Source organism: Homarus americanus, unplaced genomic scaffold (genome assembly GCF_018991925.1).
Source record: "Homarus americanus isolate GMGI-L3 unplaced genomic scaffold, GMGI_Hamer_2.0 scaffold29478, whole genome shotgun sequence".
Classification (NCBI taxonomy): domain Eukaryota; kingdom Metazoa; phylum Arthropoda; class Malacostraca; order Decapoda; family Nephropidae; genus Homarus; species Homarus americanus.
Genome location: NW_024747997.1, coordinates 197,026 through 217,348, shown reverse-complemented (window position 1 = coordinate 217,348; position 20,323 = coordinate 197,026). Strand labels below are relative to the sequence as shown.

Here is a 20,323-nt window from a genome sequence, read left to right as displayed (position 1 = left end):
CCTATTACCTGGACGTGTCCTAGATACATACATTATCTCCCTCCCTCTCCCCATCTCTCTCCCCACCTCCTCCTCCCATCTCTGCCTATCTCTCCCTCCCTCCATCTCTGCTCATCTCTCTCTCCCTCCATCCTCTACCTATCCTCTCCCTCCCTCCATCTCACTCTATTCTCTCCCTCCCATTCCCATCTCTCTCCCATCAACCCCCTCCCTCCTTCCCCATCTAACCCCCCCTCTCCTCCTCCCCACCATCTAGCCCCCCTCTCTCCTCCCTCCCTCTCTATCTTACCCTCTCCTCCTCCCTCCCCCATCTACCCCCTCTCCCTACCCCCTCTATCACCCCCCATCTCCCTCCCTCCCCCATCTACCCCCCCTCCCTCCCTCCCCCCATCTCATCCCTCTCTCTCCTCCCTCCTCTCTATCTAGCCCCCCTCCCTCCCTCCCTCTCCCATCTACCCCCCTCTCTCCCAACCTCCCCCATCTACCCCCCATCTACCCCTCCCTATCTCTATCTGCCCTCCTTCTCTATCTATCCCTTCCTCTCTTCTCCTTACCTTTCCCTTCTCCTCCTCTCTACTTCCCTCTCTCCCTACCCTTCTCTTCCTTTCTTCCTCTCCTTCCTTCCTTCTCTCTCCCTTTCTCCCTTCTCTCTCTTCTAATCATATGCCTTCTCCATTCTCTAGTATATATTTATATATTCATTTATCATCCTAACATCAAGGTATAACGTTACGGTGACTAAGCTTCAGGTTTAGGTTAGGTTAGGTTAGGTTAGTTAGGTAAGGTATGTAGGTAAGAAGAAGAAGAAGGTAAGGTATGTGTGTATGTAAGAAGTTAGGTTAGGTTAGTGGAGTGTTAGTAGGTTAGTTAGGTCAGAGGTATGTAAGGTTGTAGGTTGTGTGAGGTTAGGTTATATTGTGTAATCATGTACAGTCATCCGTATAATGTTTAATGTACAGTCATCCGTATAATGTTATTAATGTACAGTCATCCGATAATGTGTTATTAAATTATGCAGTCACGATAATGTTTTATAATTATGTACAGTCATCCGTATAATGTGTTATAATTATGTACAGTCATCCGTATAATGTGTTATAATTATGTTATCAATTATGTACAGTCATCCGTATAATGTGTTATAATTATGTACAGTCATCCGTATAATGTGTTATAATTATGTACAGTCATCCAGATAATGTTATAATTATGTACAGTCACCCGTATAATGTGTTATTAATGTACAGTCATCCGTATATGTGTTATATTATGCATCATATAATGTATTTATAATTATGTCAGTATCCGTTATAATGTGTTATATTATGTACGTATCGTATAATGTTATAGTATGTACAGTCATCCGTATATGTGTTATAATTGTAGTCATCCGTATATGTGTTATATTTGCAGTTCCGTATAATGTGTTATATATGTACAGTCATCCGTATATGTGTTTATGTGTGTATAATTTATTTTTTGTCAGTCCGTATAATGTGTTTAATTATACAGTCATCCGTATAATGTGTTATAATTATGTACAGTCATCTATAATGTTTATTATGTACAGTCATCCGTATAATGTGTTATAATTATGTGCAGTCACCCATTATAATGTGTTATAATTATGTACAGTCATCCGTATAATGTGTTATAATTATGTACAGTCATCCGTATAATGTGTTATAATTATGTACAGTCATCCGTATAATGTGTTGTTATATTTGTACAGTCATCCATAATGTGTTATTAATGTACAGTCACCCGTATAATGTGTTATAATTATGTACAGTCATCCGTATAATGTTGTAATTATGTACAGTCATCCGTATAATGTGTTTATAATTATGTACAGTCATCCGTATAATGTGTTATAATTATGTACAGTCATTTCGTATAATGTGTTATAATTATGTACAGTCATCCGTATAATGTGTTATAATTATGTACAGTCATCCGTATAATGTGTTATAATGTACAGTCATCCGTATAATGTGTTATAATTATGTACAGTCATCCGTATAATGTGTTATAATTATGTACAGTCATCCGTATAATGTGTTATAATTATGTACAGTCATCCGTATAATGTGTTAATTTTTTATAATGTTATTTGTGTATTGTATTTTCAGTATTAATGTGTTATAATTATGTACAGTCATCCGTATAATGTGTTATTAATGTACAGTCATCCGTATAATGTGTTATTAATGCTGTCATCGTATAATGTGTTATAATTATGTAGTCATCCGTATAATGTGTTATTAATGTACAGTCATCCGTATAATGTGTTATTAATATGCAGTCATCGTATAATGTGTTATTATGTACTTATCGTATAATTTTTCAGTCATCGTATGTTATAGTATGTACAGTCATCCGTATAATGTGTTATAATTATGTACAGTCATCCGTATAATGTGTTATAATATGTACAGTCATCCGTATATTGTTATAATTATGTACAGTCATCCGTATAATGTGTTATAATTATGTACAGTCATCCGTATAATGTGTTATAATTATGTACAGTCATCCGTAATGTGTATTATATACAGTCATCCGTATAATGTGTTATAATTATGTACAGTCATCCGTATAATGTGTTATTAATGGTATAATGTTATAATTATGTACAGTCATCCGTATAATGGTTATTAATGTACAGTCATCCGTATGTTATAATTATCAGTCATCCGTATAATGTGTTATAATTATGTACAGTCATCCGTATAATGTGTTATAATGTACAGTCATCCGTATAATGTGTTATAATTATGTACAGTCATCCGTATAATGTGTTATAATTATGTACAGTCATCCGTATAATGTGTTATAATTATGTACAGTCATCCTTCACATCCGTATAATGTGTTATAATTATGTACAGTCATCCGTATAATGTGTTATAATTATGTACAGTCATCCGTATAATGTGTTATAATTATGTACAGTCATCCGATAATGTGTTATTAATGTACAGTCATCCGTATAAGTGTTATTAATGTACAGTCATCCGTATAATGTGTTATAATTATGTACAGTCATCCAATGTGTTATAATTATGTACATCCGTATAATGTGGTATAATTATGTACAGTCATCCGTATAATGTTATAATTATGTACAGTCATCCGTATAATGTGGTATAATTATGTACAGTCATCCGTATAATGTGTTATATACAGTCATGTTTGTGTACTTTACTGTAACCATTGTGTAATCTCTGTATTACCTATCCACGTACAGTACTGTCATCCTCTATACCTGTATCTGTGCTTGTATCAGTACCTGTACCTGTGCTTGTATCAGTATCTGTACCTGTGCTTGTATCAATGTACCTGTGCTTGTAACTGTACCTGTGCTTGTATCAGTACCTGTACCTGTGCTTGTATCAGTACCTGTACCTGTGCTGTATGTACCTGTGCTTGTATCAGTACCTGTACCTGTGCTTGTATCAGTATCTGTACCTGTGCGTGTACCTGTACCTGTGTTTGTACTACATTTATAACTGTTTATCTAACTGTATCTGTAACTGTACTGTACTAAAAACACTTTCTCATCCTGTACCTGTACTTGTCTCTGTACCAGTGTGTGAATCTTTTCCCCTAAGTGTGTGTGTGTGTGTGTGTGTGTGTGTGTGTGTGTGTGTGTGTGTGTGTGTAGGGCAGAATGGTAGAGCGAGAGTGAGAAGGAATAGAAAGGAAAATTGTCATAACCTCATTCTGGGGTAGGTGAGGGAGGGAGGGAGGGAAGGAGAGTCGGGTCGTACAACAAAGGGTTTGACCCAGCGGCCGTCCATGGGGACCAATCAACAGCAGCTCGGGGTGTGAGGACCAATCAGGTAGCAGCTCGGGTAAGTGACGCAACATGAGAAGGTCATCAACTCCAGACTTCACATTACGTGGAGAAAATTCTTATGAGTTTCTTAAGACAATCACTAGCGAATCTTCTTACAGGAAATAATAAATAAACAAATAAACAAATAAATAAATAAATAAATAAATAAATAAATAAAATAAATAAACTTAACTAGTGAGAATTACGATTACAAAAAATATACAACAGCTTCAGAATTTTGAGTGAAAAAAAAGAATCTTATAAAACCAATGGATCTATGGCATACAATATTAATAAACCAGTATGACAACATGGACTCACATCTCTAAAGGTTGTGAGCTAAAAATAGACGGGTAAGACTCCTAAAACACCCCTTGAGTGTAAAAACCAATCAAAGTATCACCCAAGGAAGTTAAACCTTATGCAACACACAACTGGTTAATATATTTTACTTTATTTCGTTTACAAGTTATTTTAATCTTTGGCTAAATATTTGTACGTATCATTGTCAAATAGCTTACAACTACTGAATTATTATTATTGTTATTATTATTATTATTTTAGTTATCATTATTATTGTTGTTATTAATATTATATAATTAATATTGTTATTATTATTATTATTATTATTATTATTATTATTATTATAGTAGTACAAATTTTACTTTAACAGTTTCATTATTGAGTCTCTCGAAAGTAAAAAATAAATAGTGTTAGGTCATCAGTGGTCTAGGCTCCTGAGGTGAAATAAATTGTCCAGGATTTATGACACAACCTCACGTAACCTTACCTCACGTAACCCAACCTCACTCTCACGTAAACCCCCTCACTCACACGTAACCCAACCTCACCTCCGTAACCCAACCTCACCTCACGTAACCCTTGGGGAACTGAGACCCACTAATGTTAGGAGCTATAAATATGGGGCCTATTATAGCTGAAACCAATAGGCGGGGGACTGATACATGGCACCATCAGGACTGACCATTAACACTGGCACCATCAGGACTGGGGACCATTAAGACTGGCACATCAGAGACATGACTGGCACCATCAGACTGGGGACCATTAACACTGGCACCATCAGGACTGGGGACCATTAACACTGGCACCATCAGGACTGGGACCATTAACACTGGCACCATCAGGACTGGGGACCATTAAGACTGCACCATCAGGACTGGGGACCATAAACACTGGCACCATCAGGACTGGGGACCATTAAGACTGGCACCATCAGGACTGGGGACCATTAAGACTGGCACCATCAGGACTGGGGACCATTAACACTGGCACCATCAGGACTGGGGACCATTAAGACTGGCACCATCAGGACTGGGGACTAAGACTGGCACCATCAGACTGACCATTAGACTGGCAATCAGGACTGGGGACCATAAACACTGGCACCATCAGGACTGGGGACCATAAACACTGGCACCATCAGGACTGGGGACCATAAACACTGGCACCATCAGGACTGGAGACCATTAGACTGGCACCATCAGGACTAGGACCATTAACAGTGGCACCATCAGGATCGGGCATTAACACTGGCACCATCAGGACTGGGGACCATAAGACTGGCACCATCAGGACTGGGGACCATTAACACTGGCACCATCAGGACTGGGGACCATCAACATTGCCCGGCCAGTGACCTTAAAATAGACAAGAGCCAGTGGGGTGAATGGCACTCTCTCCTGGGCAGGTGATAAGAGGGAGCAAGGTCAGACGGGCCAAAGGGTCAGGAGATGTCTGTGTGTCTGGGGCGAGGGTCAGAGATGTCTGTCTGTGTGTGTCTGGGGCGAGGGTCAGGAGGTGTCTGTCTGTGTGTCTGGGGCGAGGGTCAGAGATGTCTGTCCTGGTGTCTGGGGCGAGGGTCAGGAGATGTCTGTCTCAGTGTCTGGGGCGAGGGTCAGGAGATGTCTGTTCAGTGTCTGGGGCGAGGGTCAGGAGATGTCTGTCTTAGTGTCTGGGGCGAGGGTCAGGAGATGTCTGTCTCAGTGTCTGGGCCGAGGGTCAGGAGATGTCTGTCTCAGTGTCTGGGGCGAGGGTCAGGAGATGTCTGTCTCAGTGTCTGGGGCGAGGGTGTGGGAGATGTCTGTCTGTGTCTGGGGCGAGGGTCAGGAGATGTCTGTCTGTGTGTCTGGGGCGAGGGTGAGGAGATGTCTGTCTGTGTGTCTGGCGGAGTGTTAGGGGTCAAGAGGTGTCTGTGTGTCTGGTGGAGTGTTAGGGTCAAGGGTCTGTCCAGTGTCTGTGGAGTGTCAAGGGTCAAGGGTCTGTCTCAGTGTCTGGCGGGAGAGTCAAGGGTCAAGAGGTGTCTGTGTGTGTGTCTGGCGGAGAGTAGGGGTCAAGAGGTGTCTGTCTGTGTGTGTCTGGCGGGAGTGTTAGGGGTCAAGGGTCTGTCTCAGTGTCTGGCGGGGAGTGTTAGTCAAGAGGTGTCTGTGTGTGTGTCTGGCGGGAGGCTGGCGGTCTGTCTCAGTGTCTGGCGGAGAGTCAGGGTCAAGGGGTGTCTGTCTGTGTGTCTGGCGGGAGTGTTAGGGGTCAAGAGGTGTCTGTGTGTGTGTGTCTGGCGGAGTAGTCAAGGGTCTGTCTCAGTGTCTGCGGGAGTGTCAAGGGTCGAGGTGTCTGTCTGTGTGTCTGTGAGTGTTAGGGGTCAAGGGTCTGGCGGGAGTGTCAAGGGTCAAGAGGTGTCTGTGTGTGTCTGGCGGGTAGTAGGGGGGTCAAGGGTGCTGTGTGTCTGGGGAGGGGGAGATGTGGCAACACTGACAGCCGACAAGACCGGTAGTGGGATACTTTTACAATAAAAATGCGGCTGATGGTTGTGGTGCACCGATGGCTGCTGGGAGGCGAGAGAAAGATTACCTCTCAAGTCACTTTCAGTCTGACTTAAGTGTGACTAGGACATAGCCCCCCTCTCCTCCTACGTGACCGAGATAGGGCACGGATGACCTCGCTATCCTCACATGACTAACCCTACCTAACCCAATACTTACGTATCTAACTGACCTAACTAACTGTCCTATCTGACCTGACTTGACGTAACTTAACCTGGGAGAAAGGTGGTCTCGGACCTAAGACAGTCCTCCCTTATCCTGCCCCACAGCCCTCCCTCAACCCTGACACACACACGTGACAGTCCTGTACTGCTGGTCTTGCCGGCCACCTGAGAACTACCAACAAAGTTCCTGACATTTTGTCAAGGCTACACGATAAACCCGGAGAGAGAGAGAGAGTTAAAATAAATAAAAAAGATAGAAAAATAAAGGAAGAGAGTACAGTACGTGTGAGCGACCAGTGATGCACCTCACCACGTGTAGATCAAGTCTCAATAAACTTTTTAACGCTCCTCAGTTTATCTTTTATCTTCCTTATCACTTTCTCTCCGCTAATACATTACAGTCTCTGTGTCTGTGTGTGTACCGGTGTTGGCATGTCTGTCTGTCTGTCTTTTGTAATAATAATAATGTATTATTATTACAATAGATATCAATAAAAAGTAAATATTAATAACAATTACTATTTACTTTAAAAAATGGGTCCACATGCCCTGTGTGTGTGTGTGTGTGTGTGTGTGTGTGTGTGTGTGTGTGTGTGTGTGTGTGTGTGTGTGTGTGTGTGTATTATTCATTCTGTTTGTAAATATGATCTGGTCTACTGGCGTCTCTCTCCTCACCTCTCTCTCTCCAGCATCTCCCCACATCCTCTTTATATTCCCTCCCACTTCTCCTCCCTCCCTCCTCAGGAACTGGTTGTCCTCCGTTATGAGGAACTGACCACCCCCTCCTTCCTTCCCTCCCCTAACTCTCATCTTCCACACACACACACACACCACACACACACACACCACACACACACACACCCCCCCCCCCCCCCTCTCTCTCTTTACTCTTTACTACACCAAGTCTCCTAACAATCAACAATCCTTTATTTTAACATCCCTGAATGAATTTATTTTTGAGTCTTTGCACCAGTTAATTAGGTTTTAACTATAACCCTGTATGTATGTATGTATGTATGTATGTATGTATGTATGTATGTATGTATGTATGTATGTATGCATGTGTGTGTGTATGTAACAGCAAGCAGCAGGTCATTATACTGTAAACATTAACCTCTGTATCACAACATAGTTAATAAGTAAACAGAAATATTAGAGGGTCTTTAACACAGCCAACAGGTGAAGTTTACGGCTACTGTACCTCTGTTATAGTCTGGTCCAGTCACCAGGTACAGTGTCTGGCCCAGTCACCAGGTACAGTGTCTGGTCCAGTCACCAGGTACAGTGTCTGGCCCAGTCACCAGGTACAGTGTCTGGCCCAGTCACTAGGAGAGCAGCAGTGATCTGAGTCACCAGGTACAGCCCTACCAGGTGCAGTGTCTGGCCCAGTCACCAGGTACAGTGTCTGCCCAGTCATCAGGTACAGTGTCTGGCCCAGTCACCAGGTACAGGTCTGGCCCAGTCACCAGGTAGCAGTAGCTCGCCCAGTCACCAGGCAGTGTACAGGCTCTGGCCCAGTCATCAGTACAGTGTCTGGCCCAGTCACCAGGCACAGTGTCTTCCAGTCACCAGGTACAGTGTCTGGCCCAGTCACCAAGTACAGTGTCGTCATCTGGTACAGTGTCTGGCGGTCACCAGGTACAGTGTCTGCCCAGTCATCGTTGAACATCTGGCCCAGTCATCAGGTACAGTGTCTGGCCCAGTCATCAGGCTGCAGTTGAACCCAAGACAAACATGACTCTGATACACTGCCACCAAGACAAACATGAGTCCTGATACACTGCCACCAAGACAAACATGAGTCCTGATACACTGCCACCAAGACAAACATGACTCACATTACACTGCCACCAAGACAAACATGACTCCTGATACACTGCCACCAAGACAAACATGACTCCTGATACACTGCCACCAAGACAAACACTGACTCCTGATACACTGCCACCACGACAAACATGACTCTGATACCTGCCACCAAGACAAACATGACTCCTGATACACTGCCACCAAGACAAACATGACTCCTTGATACACTGCCACCAAGACAAACATGACTCCTGATACACTGCCACCAAGACAAACATGACTCCTGATACACTGCCACCAAGACAAACATGACTCCTGATACACTGCCACCAAGACAAACATGACTCTGATACACTGCCACCAAGACAAACATGACTCCTGATACACTACCACCAAGACAAACATGACTCCTGATACACTGCCACCAAGACAAACATGACTCTGATACACTTACCGACAAACATGACTCTGATAACTGCCACCAAGACAAACATGAGTCTGATACACTGCCACCAAGACAAACATGACTCCTGATACACTGCCACCAAGACAAACATGAGTCCTGATACACTGCCACCAAGAAAACATGACTCTGATACACTGCCACCAAGACAAACATGACTCCTGATACACTGCCACCAAGACAAACGACTCCTGATACACTGCCACCAAGACAAACATGACTCCTGATACACTGCCACCAAGACAAACATGACTCCTGATACACTGCCACCAAGACAAACATGACTCTGATACACTGCACCAAGACAAACATGCCTGATACGCACCAAGACAAACGACTCCTGATACCCAAAGACAAACATGACTCTGATACACTCCACCAAGACAAACATGCTCTACACTGCCACCAAGACAAACATGACTCCTGATACACTGCCACCAAGACAAACATGACTCCTGATACACTGCCACCAAGACAAACATGACTCTGATACACTGCCACCAAGACAAACATGACTCCTTACACTGCCACCAAGACAAACATGACTCTGATATTTCCTGCAAGACAAACATGACTCTGGTACACTGCCACCAAGACAAACATGACTCTGATACACTGCCACAGACAAAACATGACTCCTGATACACTGCCACCAAGACAAACATGACTCCTGGTACACTGCCACCAAGACAAACATGACTCTGATACACTGCCACCAAGACAAACATGACTCTGGTACACTGCCACCAAGACAAACATGACTCCTGATACACTGCCACCAAGACAAACATGACTCCTGATACACTGCCACCAAGACAAACTCTGATACACTTACCAAGACAAACATGACTCTGATACACTGCCACCAAGACAAACATGACTCCTGATACACTGCCACCAAGACAAACATGACTCTGATACACTGCCACAAGACAAACATGACTCTGATACACTGCCACCAAGACAAACATGACTCCTGATACACTGCCACCAAGACAAACATGACTCCTGATACACTGCCACCAAGACAAACATGACTCCTGATACACCTTACCAAGACAAACATGACTCTGATACACTGCCACCAAGACAAACATGACTCCTGATACACTGCCACCAAGACAAACATGACTCTGATACACTGCCACCAAGACAAACATGACTCCTGATACACTGCCACCAAGACAAACATGACTCTGATACACTGCCACCAAGACAAACATGACTCCTGATACACTGCCACCAAGACAAACATGACTCTGATACACTGCCACCAAGACAAACATGACTCCTGATACACTGCCACCAAGACAAACATGACTCTGATACCACCGAGACAAACATGGCTCCTGATACACTGCCACCAGAGCAAAACCGCCTCTGAGATACACTGCCACCAAGACAAACATGACTCCTGATACACTGCCACCAAGACAAACATGACTCCTGATACACTGCCACCAAGACAAACATGACTCCTGATACACTGCCACCAAGACAAACATGACTCCTGGTACACTGCAATGACTTGCCACCAAGACAAACATGACTCTGATACACTGCCACCAAGACAAACATGACTCTGATACACTGCCACCAAGACAAACATGACTCCTGATACACTGCACCAAGACAAACATTGACTCTGATACACTGCCACCAAGACAAACATGACTCTGATACACTGCCACCAAGACAAACATTGACTCTGATACACTGCCACCAAGACAAACATGACTCCTGATACCTGCCACCAAGACAAACATGACTCTGATACACTGCCACCAAGACAAACATGACTCCTGATACACTGCCACCAAGACAAACATGACTCCTGATACACTGCCACCAGAGCAAACATGACTCTGATACACTGCCACCAAGACAAACATGACTCCGTACTGCCACCAAGACAAACATGCTCCTGATACACTGCCACCAGACAAACATGACTCCTGATACACTGCCACCAAGACAAACAGCTCCTGATACACTGCCACCAAGACAAACATGACTCTGATACACTGCCACCAAGACAAACATGACTCCTGATACACTGCCACCAAGACAAACATGACTCCTGATACACTGCCACCAAGACAAACATGACTCCTGATCTACAGCCTCAAACACCTTCACTGCTCTTAAGCTTTATTGCCTTCATCTGCTGGAGTCATTAAACATTACTTCCTACAACACAAATATTAACACAAGTTTTATATGATAGAAATAATAACAATAATACTGTAAGATAAATATTACCACCCCACCACCCTCCCCACCACTCCACCCTCCCAACCACCCTCCATAACCAACCACCCACATTACTATACCTGGTAACAACCCCCGCCCCCCCCTCTTCCCCTCATAAAGAACCGGGCATCAACGCCACTGTTTCGTTTTCACAAGAGTCAGAGATTGGAGTAACGAGGTCCAAGGTCACACACATAATAAAGAACAGGTGATACACAGGTGATACACAGGTGATACAGGAAGTGTCTGTATCGTCTATGGTCACGTGATACATGTTCTTTTCTCGTGTACTTTTTTGACTTTTTTTATTTTTGTAACAAGATAATTTATTTGTAGTGGTATTTATTTTTGTCTGTTGTTTTAATTATGCTAGACAGGTATGCTGGACAGGTGTGCTGGACAGGTGTGCCTAATTGGTTAAGGTGGGTCTCTATACCTTGATTTACACAGCTATGGTAAGGGCATTTCTTTCTTTCTTTCTCTCACTACTCATCTATCGTTCTATCTTTATATCGGTCTATCTCTTTCTATCTACAGTATCTATTTCTATCTACAGTATCTATTTCTATCTACAGTATCTATTTCTATCTACAGTATCTATTTCTATCAACAGTATCTATTTCTATCTACAGTATCTATTTCTATCTATAGTATCTATCTATTTGTATCTACATTATCTCTCTCTCTCTCTCTCTCTCTCTCTCTCTCTCTCTCTTTAAGGTTCCTGTACAAGAAGGGGTAGAGAGATAGAGACAGCAGATTATATACAGTATAATCATTCAGTTAATTAGTATTCGGAGAAGGTTAATGTTTATCTGTGGAGTTATTGGGGGGCAGGAGGAGGAGGAGGAGGAGGAGGAGGAGGAGGAGGAAGATGGTGGGATACAACATAAAAAGACCTAACCTAACCTAACCTAACACACATCTTCCCTCTCAACACTATCCAAACACTGTAAACATATACTCGTGAATGCACAGGTTTTTAATTGTTCATTTTGTGTTGAGGCTGCCTGAAAAAAAAACTCACCACCTAGAGGGAAATAATGTACAAATAATTCTTTAAGTAGTGTTTGACAAATGAATAAGGTGTGTGTGTGTGTGTGTGTGTGTGTGTGTGTGCGTGTGTGTGTAAGAGGAGACATACCAGACCTAGCTGTATTGACTATTTGCCATCGCTCTTGTTCATGCTCGAGTACTAGAAGGGGCGCTACACTGTTCCCTATAGCTGCTGTTACTTTACATAAGGGAGAGAATCCGGAGCTGTGGCGAGTTTAACCCGGTAAGAGGAGGAGGAGGAGGAAGGAGCTGGTCAGGTGAGAGGAAGAGTGGGTACTGACCATGTGAGAGACGGGGAGGGGAGGGGGGGGGGCAAGGCCATACTAAGAGGTGACCCCCCCCCTTCCCCCCCCACACACACAACTCTTCACAAAATAACAACGACTTTAGATCTGTTGGAGACTTAAACCATTAAAATCAACATCCACGTGAATTAAACCAGCAAATTTTCCACATGTACTCGAATAAAAACAAGAAAATGTACAAATAAACCTGACTAAACCAATAAACCTCGAATGACTTCTTATACCTGAGTTAACTTTACCAATTAATAAACGATTACATACACAAGATAATATTCCCTAAACGACCATATTCCCAAACACGAGACCAGGAGGAGGAGGAGGCAGTAATTACGTCTCATTGCCCACCTGTGTTAACACTTGTAGCCAACAGCCTCAACCTGGACCCATGCAAGGTGAGAATCCGCACAATTTTGATGGACACGAATATATTCTGAATAATCTACACTAGTTTAAAATCACAAAGTTTTAACGATTTATGAACACATGGGAAAATGTCGACAATATTCTTAAGAAAGAGAAAGAAGCAAAGATGTAATAGGGAAATAGAAGGTAGGCAAGGCAGGGAGGCGGGCCAGGCCAGGCAGTCTCGTCAAGGTCAGCTCCGCCCAGACGTGTCTTCACACACACTCACCCATGTGAAAGAAAGCCTCGCCAACCTTCAGATACTTCTTGTGGTCTTTATGACTATTATAATACAACGCGAAATAATATATCTTGCTAGGTGAGGTGGGCCTTGGCGTGAGAGAACCCTGTCAGCTCACCACCGACTGTCTCCATGGATTGTGAGCTTCTCCCACATATTGTAGAGTACAAGACCAGATCAGCACCGAGACACAACACTCACTAAGTTCTTGGCTGTAGAGAACACTCCTGGACCACACAATGTAATATATCCCTGAAGAACAAACTTGTTCATGTCTAAGAGAAAACAATTTTGGCGCAGCAGACCTTAGCCTACTGTACTGTGTGACCTTAATGGCCTTTATAGTACAAGACAACGGTGAGGAGGACACGGCACTCGACCGCCTTCGCTGACCAACTTCCAAACCAGGTATCCATTCCCAACTGGGTGGCCTGGAGGTGACCAAGGAGCGACCCAACGACCCTTAGGAAAGGTTGGGTCGGGTTAGATTAAGATCCAGGGATTAGAGTGCCAACTTAAAGCTATTATCTCACTGAAGAAAAACTTGTTTAACGTGACTGGGTGTGTCAGCTTGAAATAATGAAGGGGAAAAACAAAGACTACCGTATCATAGCTGCCAGTCAGGTGAAGGTGTGGGGAGGGAGAGAGAGAGAGAGAGAGAGAGAGAGAGAGAGAGAGAGAGAGAGAGAGAGAGAGAGAGAGAGAGAGACAAACATTTAAGTGCATTCACAAAACATGTGTACTGGTACATACATACAAATGGAACGTGTGTGTGTGTGTGTGTGTGTGTGTGTAACAGTAAACGTACGGTGTAGAGTCCGAGGAGTACACGATGAGCATCACCGGGAGATGAGAGTGAGAGGATGCTGGCTTAGTGGGAGGGGGGCAGGAGGGGGGGAGTGGAGGTGGGGGGAGGAGGACTATGATGGAGATGGGAGAGAAAAGAGGAAGAGAAGGGGGTGGGGGAGAGTTTAGAAGAGAGACGAGAAAGAGGGGATAGGGGGAGGAGAGATGAAAGTGATAGGGATGAGAAAGGGGAAAGATATAAGAGAGGGAAGAAGAGAAGGGAGAAGGGAGAGAAAATGTGAGGAGGGGGTCAAGAAAGGAGGGAGACGGAAGGGAGAGATGATGTGGGAAGAGGGGGTGAGGGAGAGGGGGATGAGGGACTGGAAAAGAGAGTGGGGGAGTAGGAGGGAGGGGGGGGTGGAGGTAGACTAAGAGGTTGCCAGAGGTCTCCAGGCTTACAACACAGTGGACCTCTGACCTCTTGCAACAACATCATAACTACAACCCAAACCACAACAATAACCTACAATATTCATAGAAATTATATGGTAGGATTATAAAAAATAATGTCTACTTTATTCCATCATTTATGCCAGTTATTTTACCTTCTATTTTATTTTTTTTTTACCTTGTCTACTCTTCTACTTTCCCACGTGGATAAGTTGGTTAGGTTAGGTTAGGTGGAAGACTCGAATGTGGGGGAGGGGGTATAAACATTACTCGTTAACACTCTACCTTCTCCGTTTAAATGTATGGCCATCCTAAATTATATTCCCAAACTGTATACTGTACCTGAATGACAATTATTTCCCCCCAGTACTGTAATTCCACCTTAGGACATGTATTTAAACTTTCCCTCTTCCCCAAGGCTCGTAGGCTGAATTCTTTCATCCCCGCCACCCATCTCCGGAGACACACACGAAGACCGATTCCTAAACGTTCGTATATGCTCAACTTTCCCTTAACTGGAGATACGATATTACAACCAACTGGTTCCCAAAACATCAGTTGGTTAATATGGATTCACAGAGGTTCGTAGAAATTACACTAGAGACTCCGCCGAAACCCCCGATACCTTCCCTCTTAAATAAATAAATAAATAAAAAGGCCCCGGTTAAATCGATTAACTATTTGCCATTAATTGTATACCAGTACAGTAACATGTTGACCTAAAGTGAACTTGTGTGTGTCAATGGATATCGTTCTTTAATAATCATAAACAGAATGAAAAGTCTTCAAAGCTAAACCAGTAAACGGCGGTAAAAACAGCACCCGGAATAAGAGAAAGAAAAACCACTTGCTTGAAGAACCAGATGTACGGGTTTTTTTTGTTTTTTTGTCACCCGAGTTTTCTCTGGCGCGTCTAAACCCTCTAACCACGATGGATGTTGATAGTCTAACAGGGTTTAACCACTTTACAATTATAGTTTAATTACCCTAGGACCATGTTAAAGAACGATGGTTTAATACGTTGGTGTAATCCTTTCAAAGTTTGGTCAGAGGTTTGTACGTTAAACTTTCCCCATAACAGGTGATGTGAGGACGCTTATAACACCCATCTTTTAAGCCAAGACATAAGAGGATTTTCTCAAATATTCATACATTAAGTTTCTCTCCCAACACCATGTATCCCTTACGCAGGGATTGGAACGTTATATTTCCCGTTAACAGATGACGTGATAATGCATTTTACTTCCTTACATACATAAAATTGTAAAAGACCGTAGATAAAATTCCCCTCAATCAATAACTAATAATATGAGAACACGTCAGTCTCACTTAAGTTACAACCTAAAAATGGATTCTTAAAATTTCCTAAGTCAATGTAGAACGCATCTGATTGGCTCCAGTACTATATATTTCCCCATAACTTACAGTATGGATACTTCATACTAACTCACGTAGACTAGACAAAAAAAAATAACAAAAAACACCAAAATAACATCGTAACTAACAAAAAAAAATATATCTCATCTCCAGTTACGAATCGCTGAAAATCTCGCACCAGGACAGGAGCTTAACGCCGGAGGTAAACAGGTAAATTGCCGTTCGTTAACAATAGGATAAGATGATTAGCATCGCCTGACTGTCCTGACGAAGATAGAATATTTGCCATTATTAAACTGTGATAACAACGACAGGATAGTCGTAATGTCTTTCCGGTGGCAGGTTATTGTTCTTACGATGAAGGAAAATAACCGTTACAAGTGGTTTAGTGTAGATCAAGTCATAATATTATGATACTGTTGATGCTATGACAAAGGATAATTACAGTACAGTTGTTACTACGAAGGATAATTATTAACGTAGAGCAGATGTTACAATGGCAGGATAAGTTGTGGTGTCCTTCAACATAAGGATAAAGAGATGGTCGTGTCGGTATTATCCCCGCCGAGGCCAGGCCATAAACATGTGTCCCATTGTCCCCCGTGACCTTGGAGGTGAAGGTAACTTCTGGGAGGAAGTATCTAGACATCTACCTGCGGCTCATCCTCACCCACACACAACTTACACGCTAAACAGGTACACAGATGTTAATACTGTACATACGACTGTTTATAATTACAAAAACACTCATAAGTAACAGCCTTGGTAATACTGTCCGTAAATGCACTGAAAAGCTCCATAGGGACAGTACTATATTACACTGTCTACAACGATACCTATGTCCCTCTCTCATTAAATCTTCTGCCGTACATATTATACACACTGTTTATTCTCTAACATTGTGAATAAATGTTACTTTTATCAACATTATTTAGTGCCTAGTCTTAATGCTACTATGACAGCACAAAATTCCTGTCCTACCTCCTAGTGACGACAGTTGTTCGTTGCTACATGTGAGTGCAATGTATTACTGCGTTTTAAGAACTGTGTAAGGGTCCTCTCTGTGCCGAATAAAATCGTTATTACACACACACTAGTCTTTGTCATCTTCATGGAGCCGATTCGCCCATTTTTGGTGGGAGTTCCTTTAGCCAAGCCACCACAGTTTACATTCACCTGGCCTAAAAATGTAAAAAATTAAAATTCCGCATATTCTTATCATTATTTCTCTCCCGTTTCAATGTTTGGGTAGAGAGAGGTTTGTGACAGCACAGCTACAACAGCCAAACTACGGGGCACAGTAAACGTATAATAATGCATGTCAAAATAATGAGTAGTGAGCAGGTGGCGAGGGAGAAAACGGGACTTTTATTCTGTACCCAATATGCCAAAGAAAGATTACCATACTATGAGAATGTTTATTTGACCCAACGCCAACTAGTGACAGCGATGATGCATACTGTACTACACTGTATATCAAAATAAATAAAGACAGTTACTCAAGTATGCGGATAATTAATGACTGGAGTGATGAAGGCACGAAAAGACTTATTCACGTCGAGTCAAAACGAATCTTTTTATGCAAACCAGAATGATGATTGATGGTAAAAACAACACAATAATATATATATCAAAGGTAGATCTCTAAGTAATAAACACAAAGTCAGTGAACGACCCAAGACTACTCAACCACCATATACTCCTTTGGCAAAACTTTTCCAGAACTTTCCTCCGCGAACACAAACCCACCACAGTTAATAAAGTGAACACAATACCACGTGCTCAAGTTTCTCGAGCCAACCAGTGGTTTAAATTTTTCATGAAACCAATTTCCTGCTGCCTACTGTACGTGTTTATATGAGTTTTAATGGGTTACTGAGGCCCAAAACCTGTGTTAGGTGATCACTCTTCTTGGTTGTTTAAATTTTCATATAAACTACAACAGAAATGTGTGACTGCTTGTGTAGGCATTGGCAGGTTGTGTTAAATTATCATGGATTAAATAAAACTAAGTTTAAGCGAGGGGTATCTTATGTTACTTTGGTCGAGGTTAATGTCGGTTAGTTTAAGTTACTATTATTAGACTCAAGTCAATTTGAGAGATCAAGTTGGATTAGGTTAAGTTGAGCGTGTAAAACATTATTTGGTTGAGTGGATTAGACTTGATGAAAGGTCAAAGGGATTAATCTGATTGTGGTTAATACTGTAATATTTCAGTTCGGTTTGATCTACTTAGAATTGCTTTCAGTTGGGTTCATTATATTCTGGACGTGTTAAGTTGGTAACAATCACCTTAGTTGTGGCTGAGGAGTTAGATATTGTTCGATTAGTACGACGGATTAATTTATTTGGGTAAAATTAAACTGGCGCACTAACTATAGTTGAGGCTAATATGGGTTGGTATAAGTAGGATTTTTTTTATTCTTGCAGGATAAGTAAGGTCAGGTTTACGTCTGGACAAGGAAGGTTAAATGGTAAACGTACTGTGTAGAATGTGCCATTGCAATTCACACCAGTTTAGAGCGTGCCGGTATTGAGCGAAGCATCCGTTAGGGTGTGGGCGTGGATGGGCGCGGGCGGCGGGAGTAAGGACCCTGGCCGCCGCGCCGCCCACTTGTCTACCATCCCTAATATGGAGGCTGTTGCTATGGTTTGATGTGTGATCCCTTGATCAGAGGTATTGGAGTGACTGAATAATTCCCCATCAAACTATGTGTAGCGATCTGCCAGTGAATTTTCATGTTTTCGGTTACAACCCCGACTAACCTGGCCCAAATGACTTCACCTAACCTAGATAACGTATCTTAACCAAATCTACATAGTCCAACCTAACGCAGCCAATATAACCCAACCTCGGCTAAGCTAAATGATGGGCCTCTGTCATTTATACCCCTTAGTTGCTGCCCAGCGTTTAGGTAAGGGTCAAAGATAACCTCGCGAGGATTTAATTTCATTTGGATCATGTGTTGAAAGATTATTTCTGGCTGTCCAATGTTTGTCCTAGCATCTCTCACTGACTGGCCCCGTCTGTTACTCAAGGCTAAGGTTTACTCGTGGCACAATAGATGATTGGCACAAACTACTTGTTCAGTACAGTATTTGTGATCCTCTTATGGCGATCTGTGTCAATGCTTCCGGTCACTTGTTTAATCATAAATGTCATTTCTTAATACAAACGTAAACGGCTGGGTCACCTTACATACTGTACTTATAACACAAATTATCATGTTCATCTTTTGTTCAACTACAAATATTATTTTTATTAAGGATTACTTCGAACAAAAAATATTATTTAATTATATTCCGACACTGACCTTCCTCTACAAAATAGTTGGCAGGTCGCGGGGCTAGTAACTTTTAATGAACTACAAGATTTTAAAATAAAAACTATTAAAAAAGTGAACAAATACACAGCTTGATAACCAAAAGTTAAACCAAATATTAGAAACATTAAAAAAAATTCACAAAACCATTATACTCTTATACAGTATTTGTATCATATATATATATATATATATATATATATATATATATATATATATATATATATATATATATATATATATATATATATATATATATAGTACTGAAGAAGGACAGCAGTAACATCACGTAGTAAGGATATAGTTCAGTTAGGAGCCAGCGGTATTCTTTGCCAGATTAAAATGATAAAACGAAGGATAGCGACATGTGGGAAGCCTACCTGCGAGAGCGTTGATGTCTTACGTCCTCCAACTACTGTGCCCGGCGACCGACTGAAGCCCGCCAGGTTCCTCCCAGCTGTTAACACCTCACCACTAGACACCTCTTGTGTCAAGGATTTGTAACTGGCTGGCACCCAAGCTGAAGCAGAGATGGAAATATCCCTTGCTTGAGTCAGTCTACCACATGGATATTTCTGATTCACACACAACTGATTCTTGGCCGCTCTCGCCTTTCAAGTTCAGTTGTCACACCCACACTTCCTCCAGTGTTATTAGTTGCACATTAAGATGACTGTCTAAGATTTACAATAACAAATAACGTACCCAACTGTTAAATCATATGAGAACTGTGAACAGGTCACTGGGGAAAGTGTAGGAAGATAATTATTTCAAATTAACCAGTTATTTTATCTCCTGGGGACAGAGTAGGGTGGTCCATGCCGTCAACAGCACAATTAGAGAACGAAAAGAACAAATATGTTCATCCATGCCCAAAATATTCACAATGTAAACTTCTAGGGCTGTATAACACCGCAAAAATATATATATTTTGGTTGAGCATAAAATTATAGCGCCTCGATACATTACTAACCTTGCCAAGATGATGTTAACCTGGTAACACTCATGATTTAA

At 42.1% G+C, this 20,323-nt stretch overlaps 1 protein-coding gene across 1 annotated transcript in view; it reads right to left on the bottom strand.

Annotated features, from left to right (window-relative positions):
• The window catches only part of LOC121879940, a 54,043-nt gene extending 34,224 nt beyond the window's left edge, over nucleotides 1-19,819 (bottom strand). The window contains exon 1 of the mRNA XM_042386758.1: nucleotides 19,690-19,819. The gene's annotated coding sequence lies outside the window, so the exon portion shown is untranslated. The remainder of the gene's footprint in view (nucleotides 1-19,689) is intronic.
• Between the last annotated feature and the right edge of the window lie 504 nt (nucleotides 19,820-20,323).